Source organism: Salvelinus fontinalis, chromosome 6, assembly GCF_029448725.1.
Source record: "Salvelinus fontinalis isolate EN_2023a chromosome 6, ASM2944872v1, whole genome shotgun sequence".
In the NCBI taxonomy this organism is placed as follows: domain Eukaryota; kingdom Metazoa; phylum Chordata; class Actinopteri; order Salmoniformes; family Salmonidae; genus Salvelinus; species Salvelinus fontinalis.
The window spans coordinates 5,992,980-6,010,455 of NC_074670.1; positions in this window are offsets into that span (position 1 = coordinate 5,992,980).

A 17,476-nucleotide genomic window follows, 5' to 3' on the forward strand; every position below is an offset into this window, starting at 1 on the left:
AGGCTAACCAACAGAGAGGGTACGGGACAAGACTAACCAACAGAGAGGGTACGGGACAAGGCTAACCAACAGAGAGGGTATGGGACAAGGCTAACCAACAGAGAGGGTACGGGACAAGGCTAACCAACAGAGAGGGTACGGGACAAGGCTAACCAACAGAGAGGGTATGGGACAAGGCTAACCAACAGAGAGGGTACGGGACAAGGTTAACCAACAGAGAGGGTATGGGACAAGACTAACCAACAGAGAGGGTACGGGACACGGCTAACCAACAGAGAGGGTATGGGACAAGGCTAACCAACAAGGAGGGTATGGGACAAGACTAACCAACAGGGAGGGTATGAGACAAGGCTAACCAGCAGGGAGGGTATGGGACAAGGCTAACCAACAGGGAGGGTATGAGACAAGGCTAACCAACAGAGAGGGCTAACCTACAGAGAGGGTACGGGACAAGGCTAACCAACAGAGAGGGTATGGGACAAGGCTAACCAACAGGGAGGGTACGGGACAAGGCTAACCAACAGAGAGGGTATGGGACAAGGCTAACCAACAGGGAGGGTATGGGACAAGGCTAACCAACAGAGAGGGTATGGGACAAGGCTAACCAACAGAGAGGGTACGGGACAAGGCTAACCAACAGAGAGGGTATGGGACAAGGCTAACCAACAGAGAGGGTATGGGACAAGGCTAACCAGCAGGGAGGGTATGGGACAAGGCTAACCAACAGGGAGGGTACGGGACACGGCTAACCAACAGAGAGGGCTAACCAACAGAGAGGGTACGGGACAAGGCTAACCAACAGAGAGGGTACGGGACAAGGCTAACCAACAGAGAGGGTATGGGACAAGGCTAACCAACAGGGAGGGTATGGGACAAGGCTAACCAACAGAGAGGGTACGGGACAAGGCTAACCAACAGAGAGGGTACGGGACAAGGCTAACCAACAGAGAGGGTATGGGACAAGGCTAACCAACAGAGAGGGTATGGGACAAGGCTAACCAACAAGGAGGGTATGGGACAAGGCTAACCAACAGACAGGGCTAACCAACAGAGAGGGTATGGGACAAGGCTAACCAACAGAGAGAGTATGGGACAAGGCTAACCAACAGGGAGGGTATGGGACAAGGCTAACCAACAGGGAGGGTACGGGACACGGCTAACCAACAGAGAGGGTACAGGACAAGGCTAACCAACAGAGAGGGTACGGGACAAGGCTAACCAACAGAGAGGGTATGGGACAAGGCTAACCAACAGGGAGGGTATGGGACAAGGCTAACCAACAGAGAGGGTACAGGACAAGGCTAACCAACAGAGAGGGTATGGGACAAGGCTAACCAACAGAGAGGGTATGGGACAAGGCTAACCAACAGAGAGGGTACGGGACAAGGCTAACCAACAGAGAGGGTACGGGACAAGGCTAACCAACAGAGAGGGTATGGGACAAGGCTAACCAACAGGGAGGGTATGGGACAAGGCTAACCAACAGAGAGGGTATGGGACAAGGCTAACCAACAGAGAGGGTACGGGACAAGACTAACCAACAGAGAAGGTACGGGACAAGGCTAACCAACAGAGAGGGTATGGGACAAGGCTAACCAACAGAGAGGGTACGGGACAAGGCTAACCAACAGAGAGGGTACGGGACAAGGCTAACCAACAGAGAGGGTACGGGACAAGGCTAACCAACAGGGAGGGTACGGGACAAGGCTAACCAACAGAGAGGGTACGGGACAAGGCTAACCAACAGAGAGGGTACGGGACAAGGCTAACCAACAGAGAGGGTACGGGACAAGGCTAACCAACAGAGAGGGTATGGGACAAGGCTAACCAACAGAGAGGGTATGGGACAAGGCTAACCAACAGAGAGGGTATGGGACAAGGCTAACCAACAGAGAGGGTATGGGACAAGGCTAACCAACAGAGAGGGTATGGGACAAGGCTAACCAACAGAGAGGGTATGGGACAAGGCTAACCAACAGGGAAGGTATGGGACAAGGCTAACCAACAGAGAGGGTATGGGACAAGGCTAACCAACAGGGAGGGTATGGGACAAGGCTAACCAACAGAGAGGGTACGGGACAAGGCTAACCAACAGAGAGGGTACGGGACAAGGCTAACCAACAGAGAGGGTATGGGACAAGGCTAACCAACAGGGAGGGTATGGGACAAGGCTAACCAACAGAGAGGGTATGGGACAAGGCTAACCAACAGAGAGGGTACGGGACAAGACTAACCAACAGAGAAGGTACGGGACAAGGCTAACCAACAGAGAGGGTATGGGACAAGGCTAACCAACAGAGAGGGTACGGGACAAGGCTAACCAACAGAGAGGGTACGGGACAAGGCTAACCAACAGAGAGGGTACGGGACAAGGCTAACCAACAGGGAGGGTACGGGACAAGGCTAACCAACAGAGAGGGTACGGGACAAGGCTAACCAACAGAGAGGGTACGGGACAAGGCTAACCAACAGAGAGGGTACGGGACAAGGCTAACCAACAGAGAGGGTATGGGACAAGGCTAACCAACAGAGAGGGTATGGGACAAGGCTAACCAACAGAGAGGGTATGGGACAAGGCTAACCAACAGGGAGGGTATGGGACAAGGCTAACCAACAGAGAGGGTATGGGACAAGGCTAACCAACAAGGAGGGTATGGGACAAGGCTAACCAACAGGGAGGGTATGGGACAAGGCTAACCAACAGAGAGGGTATGGGACAAGGCTAACCAACAGAGAGGGTATGGGACAAGGCTAACCAACAGAGAGGGTATGGGACAAGGCTAACCAACAGAGAGGGTATTGGACAAGGCTAACCAACAGAGAGGGTATGGGACAAGGCTAACCAACAGAGAGGGTATGGGACAAGGCTAACCAACAGAGAGGGTATGGGACAAGGCTAACCAACAGAGAGGGTATGGGACAAGGCTAACCAACAGAGAGGGTATGGGACAAGGCTAACCAACAGAGAGGGTATGGGACAAGGCTAACCAACAGAGAGGGTATGGGACAAGGCTAACCAACAGAGAGGGTATGGGACAAGGCTAACCAACAGGGAGGGTATGGGACAAGGCTAACCAACAGAGAGGGTATGGGACAAGGCTAACCAACAGGGAAGGTATGGGACAAGGCTAACCAACAGAGAGGGTATGGGACAAGGCTAACCAACAGAGAGGGTATGGGACAAGGCTAACCAACAGAGAGGGTATGGGACAAGGCTAACCAGCAGGGAGGGTATGGGACAAGGCTAACCAACAGGGAGGGTACGGGACACGGCTAACCAACAGAGAGGGCTAACCAACAGAGAGGGTACGGGACAAGGCTAACCAACAGAGAGGGTACGGGACAAGGCTAACCAACAGAGAGGGTATGGGACAAGGCTAACCAACAGGGAGGGTATGGGACAAGGCTAACCAACAGAGAGGGTACGGGACAAGGCTAACCAACAGAGAGGGTACGGGACAAGGCTAACCAACAGAGAGGGTATGGGACAAGGCTAACCAACAGAGAGGGTATGGGACAAGGCTAACCAACAAGGAGGGTATGGGACAAGGCTAACCAACAGACAGGGCTAACCAACAGAGAGGGTATGGGACAAGGCTAACCAACAGAGAGAGTATGGGACAAGGCTAACCAACAGGGAGGGTATGGGACAAGGCTAACCAACAGGGAGGGTACGGGACACGGCTAACCAACAGAGAGGGTACGGGACAAGGCTAACCAACAGAGAGGGTACGGGACAAGGCTAACCAACAGAGAGGGTATGGGACAAGGCTAACCAACAGGGAGGGTATGGGACAAGGCTAACCAACAGAGAGGGTACAGGACAAGGCTAACCAACAGAGAGGGTACGGGACAAGGCTAACCAACAGAGAGGGTATGGGACAAGACTAACCAACAGAGAGGGTACGGGACACGGCTAACCAACAGAGAGGGTATGGGACAAGGCTAACCAACAAGGAGGGTATGGGACAAGACTAACCAACAGGGAGGGTATGAGACAAGGCTAACCAGCAGGGAGGGTATGGGACAAGGCTAACCAACAGGGAGGGTATGAGACAAGGCTAACCAACAGGGAGGGTACGGGACAAGGCTAACCAACAGAGAGGGTATGGGACAAGGCTAACCAACAGGGAGGGTATGGGACAAGGCTAACCAACAGAGAGGGTATGGGACAAGGCTAACCAACAGAGAGGGTACGGGACAAGGCTAACCAACAGAGAGGGTATGGGACAAGGCTAACCAACAGAGAGGGTATGGGACAAGGCTAACCAGCAGGGAGGGTATGGGACAAGGCTAACCAACAGGGAGGGTACGGGACACGGCTAACCAACAGAGAGGGCTAACCAACAGAGAGGGTACGGGACAAGGCTAACCAACAGAGAGGGTACGGGACAAGGCTAACCAACAGAGAGGGTATGGGACAAGGCTAACCAACAGGGAGGGTATGGGACAAGGCTAACCAACAGAGAGGGTACGGGACAAGGCTAACCAACAGAGAGGGTACGGGACAAGGCTAACCAACAGAGAGGGTATGGGACAAGGCTAACCAACAGAGAGGGTATGGGACAAGGCTAACCAACAAGGAGGGTATGGGACAAGGCTAACCAACAGACAGGGCTAACCAACAGAGAGGGTATGGGACAAGGCTAACCAACAGAGAGAGTATGGGACAAGGCTAACCAACAGGGAGGGTATGGGACAAGGCTAACCAACAGGGAGGGTACGGGACACGGCTAACCAACAGAGAGGGTACAGGACAAGGCTAACCAACAGAGAGGGTATGGGACAAGGCTAACCAACAGGGAGGGTATGGGACAAGGCTAACCAACAGAGAGGGTACAGGACAAGGCTAACCAACAGAGAGGGTATGGGACAAGGCTAACCAACAGAGAGGGTATGGGACAAGGCTAACCAACAGGGAGGGTACGGGACACGGCTAACCAACAGAGAGGGCTAACCAACAGAGAGGGTACGGGACAAGGCTAACCAACAGAGAGGGTACGGGACAAGGCTAACCAACAGAGAGGGTATGGGACAAGGCTAACCAACAGGGAGGGTATGGGACAAGGCTAACCAACAGAGAGGGTACGGGACAAGGCTAACCAACAGAGAGGGTACGGGACAAGGCTAACCAACAGAGAGGGTATGGGACAAGGCTAACCAACAGAGAGGGTATGGGACAAGGCTAACCAACAGGGAGGGTATGGGACAAGGCTAACCAACAGAGAGCGTACGGGACAAGGCTAACCAACAGAGAGGGTACGGGACAAGGCTAACCAACAGAGAGGGTATGGGACAAGGCTAACCAACAGAGAGGGTATGGGACAAGGCTAACCAACAAGGAGGGTATGGGACAAGGCTAACCAACAGACAGGGCTAACCAACAGAGAGGGTATGGGACAAGGCTAACCAACAGAGAGAGTATGGGACAAGGCTAACCAACAGGGAGGGTATGGGACAAGGCTAACCAACAGGGAGGGTACGGGACACGGCTAACCAACAGAGAGGGTACAGGACAAGGCTAACCAACAGAGAGGAAATGGGACAAGGCTAACCAACAGGGAGGGTATGGGACAAGGCTAACCAACAGAGAGGGTGCAGGACAAGGCTAACCAACAGAGAGGGTATGGGACAAGGCTAACCAACAGAGAGGGTATGGGACAAGGCTAACCAACAGAGAGGGTATGGGACAAGGCTAACCAACAGAGAGGGTATGGGACAAGGCTAACCAACAGAGAGGGTACGGGACAAGGCTAACCAACAGGGAGGGTACGGGACAAGGCTAACCAACAGAGAGGGTATGGGACAAGGCTAACCAACAGGGAGGGTATGGGACAAGGCTAACCAACAGAGAGGGTATGGGACAAGGCTAACCAACAGAGAGGGTACGGGACAAGACTAACCAACAGAGAGGGTACGGGACAAGGCTAACCAACAGAGAGGGTATGGGACAAGGCTAACCAACAGAGAGGGTATGGGACAAGGCTAACCAACAAGGAGGGTATGGTACAAGGCTAACCAACAGACAGGGCTAACCAACAGAGAGGGTATGGGACAAGGCTAACCAACAGAGAGAGTATGGGACAAGGCTAACCAACAGGGAGGGTATGGGACAAGGCTAACCAACAGGGAGGGTACGGGACACGGCTAACCAACAGAGAGGGTACAGGACAAGGCTAACCAACAGAGAGGGTATGGGACAAGGCTAACCAACAGGGAGGGTATGGGACAAGGCTAACCAATAGAGAGGGTACAGGACAAGGCTAACCAACAGAGAGGGTATGGGACAAGGCTAACCAACAGAGAGGGTATGGGACAAGGCTAACCAACAGAGAGGGTATGGGACAAGGCTAACCAACAGAGAGGGTATGGGACAAGGCTAACCAACAGAGAGGGTACGGGACAAGGCTAACCAACAGAGAGGGTACGGGACAAGGCTAACCAACAGAGAGGGTATGGGACAAGGCTAACCAACAGAGAGGGTATGGGACAAGGCTAACCAACAGAGAGGGTACGGGACAAGACTAACCAACAGAGAGGGTACGGGACAAGGCTAACCAACAGAGAGGGTATGGGACAAGGCTAACCAACAGAGAGGGTACGGGACAAGGCTAACCAACAGAGAGGGTACGGGACAAGGCTAACCAACAGAGAGGGTATGGGACAAGGCTAACCAACAGAGAGGGTACGGGACAAGGTTAACCAACAGAGAGGGTATGGGACAAGACTAACCAACAGAGAGGGTACGGGACACGGCTAACCAACAGAGAGGGTATGGGACAAGGCTAACCAACAAGGAGGGTATGGGACAAGACTAACCAACAGGGAGGGTATGAGACAAGGCTAACCAGCAGGGAGGGTATGGGACAAGGCTAACCAACAGGGAGGGTATGAGACAAGGCTAACCAACAGAGAGGGCTAACCTACAGAGAGGGTACGGGACAAGGCTAACCAACAGAGAGGGTATGGGACAAGGCTAACCAACAGGGAGGGTACGGGACAAGGCTAACCAACAGAGAGGGTATGGGACAAGGCTAACCAACAGGGAGGGTATGGGACAAGGCTAACCAACAGAGAGGGTATGGGACAAGGCTAACCAACAGAGAGGGTACGGGACAAGGCTAACCAACAGAGAGGGTATGGGACAAGGCTAACCAACAGAGAGGGTATGGGACAAGGCTAACCAGCAGGGAGGGTATGGGACAAGGCTAACCAACAGGGAGGGTACGGGACACGGCTAACCAACAGAGAGGGCTAACCAACAGAGAGGGTACGGGACAAGGCTAACCAACAGAGAGGGTACGGGACAAGGCTAACCAACAGAGAGGGTATGGGACAAGGCTAACCAACAGGGAGGGTATGGGACAAGGCTAACCAACAGAGAGGGTACGGGACAAGGCTAACCAACAGAGAGGGTACGGGACAAGGCTAACCAACAGAGAGGGTATGGGACAAGGCTAACCAACAGAGAGGGTATGGGACAAGGCTAACCAACAAGGAGGGTATGGGACAAGGCTAACCAACAGACAGGGCTAACCAACAGAGAGGGTATGGGACAAGGCTAACCAACAGAGAGAGTATGGGACAAGGCTAACCAACAGGGAGGGTATGGGACAAGGCTAACCAACAGGGAGGGTACGGGACACGGCTAACCAACAGAGAGGGTACAGGACAAGGCTAACCAACAGAGAGGGTACGGGACAAGGCTAACCAACAGAGAGGGTATGGGACAAGGCTAACCAACAGAGAGGGTACGGGACAAGGCTAACCAACAGAGAGGGTATGGGACAAGGCTAACCAACAGGGAGGGTATGGGACAAGGCTAACCAACAGAGAGGGTACAGGACAAGGCTAACCAACAGAGAGGGTATGGGACAAGGCTAACCAACAGAGAGGGTATGGGACAAGGCTAACCAACAGAGAGGGTACGGGACAAGGCTAACCAACAGAGAGGGTACGGGACAAGGCTAACCAACAGAGAGGGTATGGGACAAGGCTAACCAACAGGGAGGGTATGGGACAAGGCTAACCAACAGAGAGGGTATGGGACAAGGCTAACCAACAGAGAGGGTACGGGACAAGACTAACCAACAGAGAAGGTACGGGACAAGGCTAACCAACAGAGAGGGTATGGGACAAGGCTAACCAACAGAGAGGGTACGGGACAAGGCTAACCAACAGAGAGGGTACGGGACAAGGCTAACCAACAGAGAGGGTACGGGACAAGGCTAACCAACAGGGAGGGTACGGGACAAGGCTAACCAACAGAGAGGGTACGGGACAAGGCTAACCAACAGAGAGGGTACGGGACAAGGCTAACCAACAGAGAGGGTACGGGACAAGGCTAACCAACAGAGAGGGTATGGGACAAGGCTAACCAACAGAGAGGGTATGGGACAAGGCTAACCAACAGGGAGGGTATGGGACAAGGCTAACCAACAGAGAGGGTATGGGACAAGGCTAACCAACAGAGAGGGTATGGGACAAGGCTAACCAACAGGGAGGGTATGGGACAAGGCTAACCAACAGAGAGGGTATGGGACAAGGCTAACCAACAAGGAGGGTATGGGACAAGGCTAACCAACAGGGAGGGTATGGGACAAGGCTAACCAACAGAGAGGGTATGGGACAAGGCTAACCAACAGAGAGGGTATGGGACAAGGCTAACCAACAGAGAGGGTATGGGACAAGGCTAACCAACAGAGAGGGTATTGGACAAGGCTAACCAACAGAGAGGGTATGGGACAAGGCTAACCAACAGAGAGGGTATGGGACAAGGCTAACCAACAGAGAGGGTATGGGACAAGGCTAACCAACAGAGAGGGTATGGGACAAGGCTAACCAACAGAGAGGGTATGGGACAAGGCTAACCAACAGAGAGGGTATGGGACAAGGCTAACCAACAGAGAGGGTATGGGACAAGGCTAACCAACAGAGAGGGTATGGGACAAGGCTAACCAACAGGGAGGGTATGGGACAAGGCTAACCAACAGAGAGGGTATGGGACAAGGCTAACCAACAGGGAAGGTATGGGACAAGGCTAACCAACAGAGAGGGTATGGGACAAGGCTAACCAACAGAGAGGGTATGGGACAAGGCTAACCAACAGAGAGGGTATGGGACAAGGCTAACCAGCAGGGAGGGTATGGGACAAGGCTAACCAACAGGGAGGGTACGGGACACGGCTAACCAACAGAGAGGGCTAACCAACAGAGAGGGTACGGGACAAGGCTAACCAACAGAGAGGGTACGGGACAAGGCTAACCAACAGAGAGGGTATGGGACAAGGCTAACCAACAGGGAGGGTATGGGACAAGGCTAACCAACAGAGAGGGTACGGGACAAGGCTAACCAACAGAGAGGGTACGGGACAAGGCTAACCAACAGAGAGGGTATGGGACAAGGCTAACCAACAGAGAGGGTATGGGACAAGGCTAACCAACAAGGAGGGTATGGGACAAGGCTAACCAACAGACAGGGCTAACCAACAGAGAGGGTATGGGACAAGGCTAACCAACAGAGAGAGTATGGGACAAGGCTAACCAACAGGGAGGGTATGGGACAAGGCTAACCAACAGGGAGGGTACGGGACACGGCTAACCAACAGAGAGGGTACGGGACAAGGCTAACCAACAGAGAGGGTACGGGACAAGGCTAACCAACAGAGAGGGTATGGGACAAGGCTAACCAACAGGGAGGGTATGGGACAAGGCTAACCAACAGAGAGGGTACAGGACAAGGCTAACCAACAGAGAGGGTACGGGACAAGGCTAACCAACAGAGAGGGTATGGGACAAGGCTAACCAACAGAGAGGGTATGGGACAAGGCTAACCAACAGAGAGGGTATGGGACAAGGCTAACCAACAGAGAGGGTACGGGACAAGGCTAACCAACAGAGAGGGTACGGGACAAGGCTAACCAACAGAGAGGGTATGGGACAAGGCTAACCAACAGGGAGGGTACGGGACAAGGCTAACCAACAGAGAGGGTACGGGACAAGGCTAACCAACAGAGAGGGTACGGGACAAGACTAACCAACAGAGAGGGTACGGGACAAGGCTAACCAACAGAGAGGGTATGGGACAAGGCTAACCAACAGAGAGGGTACGGGACAAGGCTAACCAACAGAGAGGGTACGGGACAAGGCTAACCAACAGAGAGGGTATGGGACAAGGCTAACCAACAGGGAGGGTACGGGACAAGGCTAACCAACAGAGAGGGTATGGGACAAGGCTAACCAACAGAGAGGGTATGGGACAAGGCTAACCAACAGAGAGGGTACGGGACAAGGCTAACCAACAGAGAGGGTACGGGACAAGGCTAACCAACAGAGAGGGTATGGGACAAGGCTAACCAACAGGGAGGGTATGGGACAAGGCTAACCAACAGAGAGGGTACGGGACAAGGCTAACCAACAGAGAGGGTACGGGACAAGACTAACCAACAGAGAGGGTACGGGACAAGGCTAACCAACAGAGAGGGTATGGGACAAGGCTAACCAACAGAGAGGGTACGGGACAAGGCTAACCAACAGAGAGGGTACGGGACAAGGCTAACCAACAGAGAGGGTATGGGACAAGGCTAACCAACAGGGAGGGTACGGGACAAGGCTAACCAACAGGGAGGGTACGGGACAAGGCTAACCAACAGAGAGGGTACGGGACAAGGCTAACCAACAGAGAGGGTACGGGACAAGGCTAACCAACAGAGAGGGTATGGGACAAGGCTAACCAACAGAGAGGGTATGGGACAAGGCTAACCAACAAGGAGGGTATGGGACAAGGCTAACCAACAGACAGGGCTAACCAACAGAGAGGGTATGGGACAAGGCTAACCAACAGAGAGGGTACGGGACAAGGCTAACCAACAGAGAGGGTATGGGACAAGGCTAACCAACAGAGAGGGTATGGGACAAGGCTAACCAACAGAGAGGGTATGGGACAAGGCTAACAAACAGAGAGGGTATGGGACAAGGCTAACCAACAGAGAGGGTATGGGACAAGGCTAACTAACAGAGAGGGTATGGGACAAGGCTAACCAACAGAGAGGGTATGGGACCAGGCTAACCAACAGAGAGGGTATGGGACAAGGCTAACCAACAGAGAGGGTATGGGACAAGGCTAACCAACAGAGAGGGTATGGGACAAGGCTAACCAACAGAGAGGGTATGGGACAAGGCTAACAAACAGAGAGGGTATGGGACAAGGCTAACCAACAGAGAGGGTATGGGACAAGGCTAACTAACAGAGAGGGTATGGGACAAGGCTAACCAACAGAGAGGGTATGGGACCAGGCTAACCAACAGAGAGGGTATGGGACAAGGCTAACCAACAGAGAGGGTATGGGACAAGGCTAACCAACAGAGAGGGTATGGGACAAGGCTAACCAACAAGGAGGGTATGGGACAAGGCTAACCAACAGGGAGGGTATGGGACAAGGCTAACCAACAGAGAGGGTATGGGACAAGGCTAACCAACAGAGAGGGTACGGGACAAGGCTAACCAACAGAGAGGGTACGGGACAAGACTAACCAACAGAGAGGGTACGGGACAAGGCTAACCAACAGAGAGGGTATGGGACAAGGCTAACCAACAGAGAGGGTACGGGACAAGGCTAACCAACAGAGAGGGTACGGGACAAGGCTAACCAACAGAGAGGGTACGGGACAAGGCTAACCAACAGAGAGGGTATGGGACAAGGCTAACCAACAGGGAGGGTACGGGACAAGGCTAACCAACAGAGAGGGTATGGGACAAGGCTAACCAACAGAGAGGGTATGGGACAAGGCTAACCAACAGAGAGGGTACGGGACAAGGCTAACCAACAGAGAGGGTACGGGACAAGGCTAACCAACAGAGAGGGTATGGGACAAGGCTAACCAACAGGGAGGGTATGGGACACGGCTAACCAACAGAGAGGGTACGGGACAAGGCTAACCAACAGAGAGGGTACGGGACAAGACTAACCAACAGAGAGGGTACGGGACAAGGCTAACCAACAGAGAGGGTATGGGACAAGGCTAACCAACAGAGAGGGTACGGGACAAGGCTAACCAACAGAGAGGGTACGGGACAAGGCTAACCAACAGAGAGGGTATGGGACAAGGCTAACCAACAGGGAGGGTACGGGACAAGGCTAACCAACAGAGAGGGTACGGGACAAGGCTAACCAACAGAGAGGGTACGGGACAAGGCTAACCAACAGAGAGGGTATGGGACAAGGCTAACCAACAGAGAGGGTATGGGACAAGGCTAACCAACAAGGAGGGTATGGGACAAGGCTAACCAACAGACAGGGCTAACCAACAGAGAGGGTATGGGACAAGGCTAACCAACAGAGAGAGTATGGGACAAGGCTAACCAACAGGGAGGGTATGGGACAAGGCTAACCAACAGGGAGGGTACGGGACACGGCTAACCAACAGAGAGGGTACGGGACAAGGCTAACCAACAGAGAGGGTACGGGACAAGGCTAACCAACAGAGAGGGTATGGGACAAGGCTAACCAACAGGGAGGGTATGGGACAAGGCTAACCAACAGGGAGGGTATGGGACAAGGCTAACCAACAGAGAGGGTATGGGACAAGGCTAACCAACAGAGAGGGTATGGGACAAGGCTAACCAACAGAGAGGGTATGGGACAAGGCTAACCAACAGAGAGGGTACGGGACAAGGCTAACCAACAGAGAGGGTATGGGACAAGGCTAACCAACAGAGAGGGTATGGGACAAGGCTAACCAACAGAGAGGGTATGGGACAAGGCTAACCAACAGAGAGGGTATGGGACAAGGCTAACCAACAGAGAGGGTATGGGACAAGGCTAACAAACAGAGAGGGTATGGGACAAGGCTAACCAACAGAGAGGGTATGGGACAAGGCTAACCAACAGAGAGGGTATGGGACAAGGCTAACCAACAGAAAGGGTATGGGACCAGGCTAACCAACAGAGAGGGTATGGGACAAGGCTAACCAACAGAGAGGGTATGGGACAAGGCTAACCAACAGAGAGGGTATGGGACAAGGCTAACCAACAAGGAGGGTATGGGACAAGGCTAACCAACAGGGAGGGTATGGGACAAGGCTAACCAACAGAGAGGGTATGGGACAAGGCTAACCAACAGAGAGGGTATGGGACAAGGCTAACCAACAGAGAGGGTATGGGACAAGGCTAACCAACAGAGAGGGTATGGGACAAGGCTAACCAACAGAGAGGGTATGGGACAAGGCTAACCAACAGAGAGGGTATGGGACAAGGCTAACCAACAGAGAGGGTATGGGACAAGGCTAACAAACAGAGAGGGTATGGGACAAGGCTAACCAACAGAGAGGGTATGGGACAAGGCTAACCAACAGAGAGGGTATGGGACAAGGCTAACCAACAGAGAGGGTATGGGACCAGGCTAACCAACAGAGAGGGTATGGGACAAGGCTAACCAACAGAGAGGGTATGGGACAAGGCTAACCAACAGAGAGGGTATGGGACAAGGCTAACCAACAGAGAGGGTATGGGACAAGGCTAACCAACAGAGAGGGTATGGGACAAGGCTAACCAACAGGGAGGGTATGGGACAAGGCTAACCAACAGAGAGGGTATGGGACAAGGCTAACCAACAGGGAAGGTATGGGACAAGGCTAACCAACAGAGAGGGTATGGGACAAGGCTAACCAACAGAGAGGGTATGGGACAAGGCTAACCAACAGAGAGGGTATGGGACAAGGCTTACCAGCAGGGAGGGTATGGGACAAGGCTAACCAACAGAGAGGGTATGGGACAAGGCTAACCAACAGAGAGGGTATGGGACAAGGCTAACCAACAGAGAGGGTATGGGACAAGGCTAACCAACAGGGAGGGTATGGGACAAGGCTAACCAACAGAGAGGGTATGGGACAAGGCTAACCAACAGAGAGGGTATGGGACAAGGCTAACCAACAAGGAGGGTATGGGACAAGGCTAACCAACAGACAGGGCTAACCAACAGAGAGGGTATGGGACAAGGCTAACCAACAGAGAGAGTATGGGACAAGGCTAACCAACAGGGAGGGTATGGGACAAGGCTAACCAACAGGGAGGGTACGGGACACGGCTAACCAACAGAGAGGGTACGGGACAAGGCTAACCAACAGAGAGGGTACGGGACAAGGCTAACCAACAGAGAGGGTATGGGACAAGGCTAACCAACAGGGAGGGTATGGGACAAGGCTAACCAACAGAGAGGGTACAGGACAAGGCTAACCAACAGAGAGGGTACGGGACAAGGCTAACCAACAGAGAGGGTATGGGACAAGGCTAACCAACAGAGAGGGTATGGGACAAGGCTAACCAACAGAGAGGGTATGGGACAAGGCTAACCAACAGAGAGGGTACGGGACAAGGCTAACCAACAGAGAGGGTACGGGACAAGGCTAACCAACAGAGAGGGTATGGGACAAGGCTAACCAACAGGGAGGGTACGGGACAAGGCTAACCAACAGAGAGGGTACGGGACAAGGCTAACCAACAGAGAGGGTACGGGACAAGACTAACCAACAGAGAGGGTACGGGACAAGGCTAACCAACAGAGAGGGTATGGGACAAGGCTAACCAACAGAGAGGGTACGGGACAAGGCTAACCAACAGAGAGGGTACGGGACAAGGCTAACCAACAGAGAGGGTATGGGACAAGGCTAACCAACAGGGAGGGTACGGGACAAGGCTAACCAACAGAGAGGGTATGGGACAAGGCTAACCAACAGAGAGGGTATGGGACAAGGCTAACCAACAGAGAGGGTACGGGACAAGGCTAACCAACAGAGAGGGTACGGGACAAGGCTAACCAACAGAGAGGGTATGGGACAAGGCTAACCAACAGGGAGGGTATGGGACAAGGCTAACCAACAGAGAGGGTACGGGACAAGGCTAACCAACAGAGAGGGTACGGGACAAGACTAACCAACAGAGAGGGTACGGGACAAGGCTAACCAACAGAGAGGGTATGGGACAAGGCTAACCAACAGAGAGGGTACGGGACAAGGCTAACCAACAGAGAGGGTACGGGACAAGGCTAACCAACAGAGAGGGTATGGGACAAGGCTAACCAACAGGGAGGGTACGGGACAAGGCTAACCAACAGGGAGGGTACGGGACAAGGCTAACCAACAGAGAGGGTACGGGACAAGGCTAACCAACAGAGAGGGTACGGGACAAGGCTAACCAACAGAGAGGGTATGGGACAAGGCTAACCAACAGAGAGGGTATGGGACAAGGCTAACCAACAAGGAGGGTATGGGACAAGGCTAACCAACAGACAGGGCTAACCAACAGAGAGGGTATGGGACAAGGCTAACCAACAGAGAGAGTATGGGACAAGGCTAACCAACAGGGAGGGTATGGGACAAGGCTAACCAACAGGGAGGGTACGGGACACGGCTAACCAACAGAGAGGGTACGGGACAAGGCTAACCAACAGAGAGGGTACGGGACAAGGCTAACCAACAGAGAGGGTATGGGACAAGGCTAACCAACAGGGAGGGTATGGGACAAGGCTAACCAACAGAGAGGGTACGGGACAAGGCTAACCAACAGAGAGGGTATGGGACAAGGCTAACCAACAGAGAGGGTATGGGACAAGGCTAACCAACAGAGAGGGTATGGGACAAGGCTAACCAACAGAGAGGGTATGGGACAAGGCTAACCAACAGAGAGGGTATGGGACAAGGCTAACCAACAGAGAGGGTATGGGACAAGGCTAACCAACAGAGAGGGTATGGGACAAGGCTAACCAACAGAGAGGGTATGGGACAAGGCTAACAAACAGAGAGGGTATGGGACAAGGCTAACCAACAGAGAGGGTATGGGACAAGGCTAACTAACAGAGAGGGTATGGGACAAGGCTAACCAACAGAGAGGGTATGGGACCAGGCTAACCAACAGAGAGGGTATGGGACAAGGCTAACCAACAGAGAGGGTATGGGACAAGGCTAACCAACAGAGAGGGTATGGGACAAGGCTAACCAACAAGGAGGGTATGGGACAAGGCTAACCAACAGGGAGGGTATGGGACAAGGCTAACCAACAGAGAGGGTATGGGACAAGGCTAACCAACAGAGAGGGTACGGGACAAGGCTAACCAACAGAGAGGGTACGGGACAAGACTAACCAACAGAGAGGGTACGGGACAAGGCTAACCAACAGAGAGGGTATGGGACAAGGCTAACCAACAGAGAGGGTACGGGACAAGGCTAACCAACAGAGAGGGTACGGGACAAGGCTAACCAACAGAGAGGGTACGGGACAAGGCTAACCAACAGAGAGGGTATGGGACAAGGCTAACCAACAGGGAGGGTACGGGACAAGGCTAACCAACAGAGAGGGTATGGGACAAGGCTAACCAACAGAGAGGGTATGGGACAAGGCTAACCAACAGAGAGGGTACGGGACAAGGCTAACCAACAGAGAGGGTACGGGACAAGGCTAACCAACAGAGAGGGTATGGGACAAGGCTAACCAACAGGGAGGGTATGGGACACGGCTAACCAACAGAGAGGGTACGGGACAAGGCTAACCAACAGAGAGGGTACGGGACAAGACTAACCAACAGAGAGGGTACGGGACAAGGCTAACCAACAGAGAGGGTATGGGACAAGGCTAACCAACAGAGAGGGTACGGGACAAGGCTAACCAACAGAGAGGGTACGGGACAAGGCTAACCAACAGAGAGGGTATGGGACAAGGCTAACCAACAGGGAGGGTACGGGACAAGGCTAACCAACAGAGAGGGTACGGGACAAGGCTAACCAACAGAGAGGGTACGGGACAAGGCTAACCAACAGAGAGGGTATGGGACAAGGCTAACCAACAGAGAGGGTATGGGACAAGGCTAACCAACAAGGAGGGTATGGGACAAGGCTAACCAACAGACAGGGCTAACCAACAGAGAGGGTATGGGACAAGGCTAACCAACAGAGAGAGTATGGGACAAGGCTAACCAACAGGGAGGGTATGGGACAAGGCTAACCAACAGGGAGGGTACGGGACACGGCTAACCAACAGAGAGGGTACGGGACAAGGCTAACCAACAGAGAGGGTACGGGACAAGGCTAACCAACAGAGAGGGTATGGGACAAGGCTAACCAACAGGGAGGGTATGGGACAAGGCTAACCAACAGGGAGGGTATGGGACAAGGCTAACCAACAGAGAGGGTATGGGACAAGGCTAACCAACAGAGAGGGTATGGGACAAGGCTAACCAACAGAGAGGGTATGGGACAAGGCTAACCAACAGAGAGGGTACGGGACAAGGCTAACCAACAGAGAGGGTATGGGACAAGGCTAACCAACAGAGAGGGTATGGGACAAGGCTAACCAACAGAGAGGGTATGGGACAAGGCTAACCAACAGAGAGGGTATGGGACAAGGCTAACCAACAGAGAGGGTATGGGACAAGGCTAACAAACAGAGAGGGTATGGGACAAGGCTAACCAACAGAGAGGGTATGGG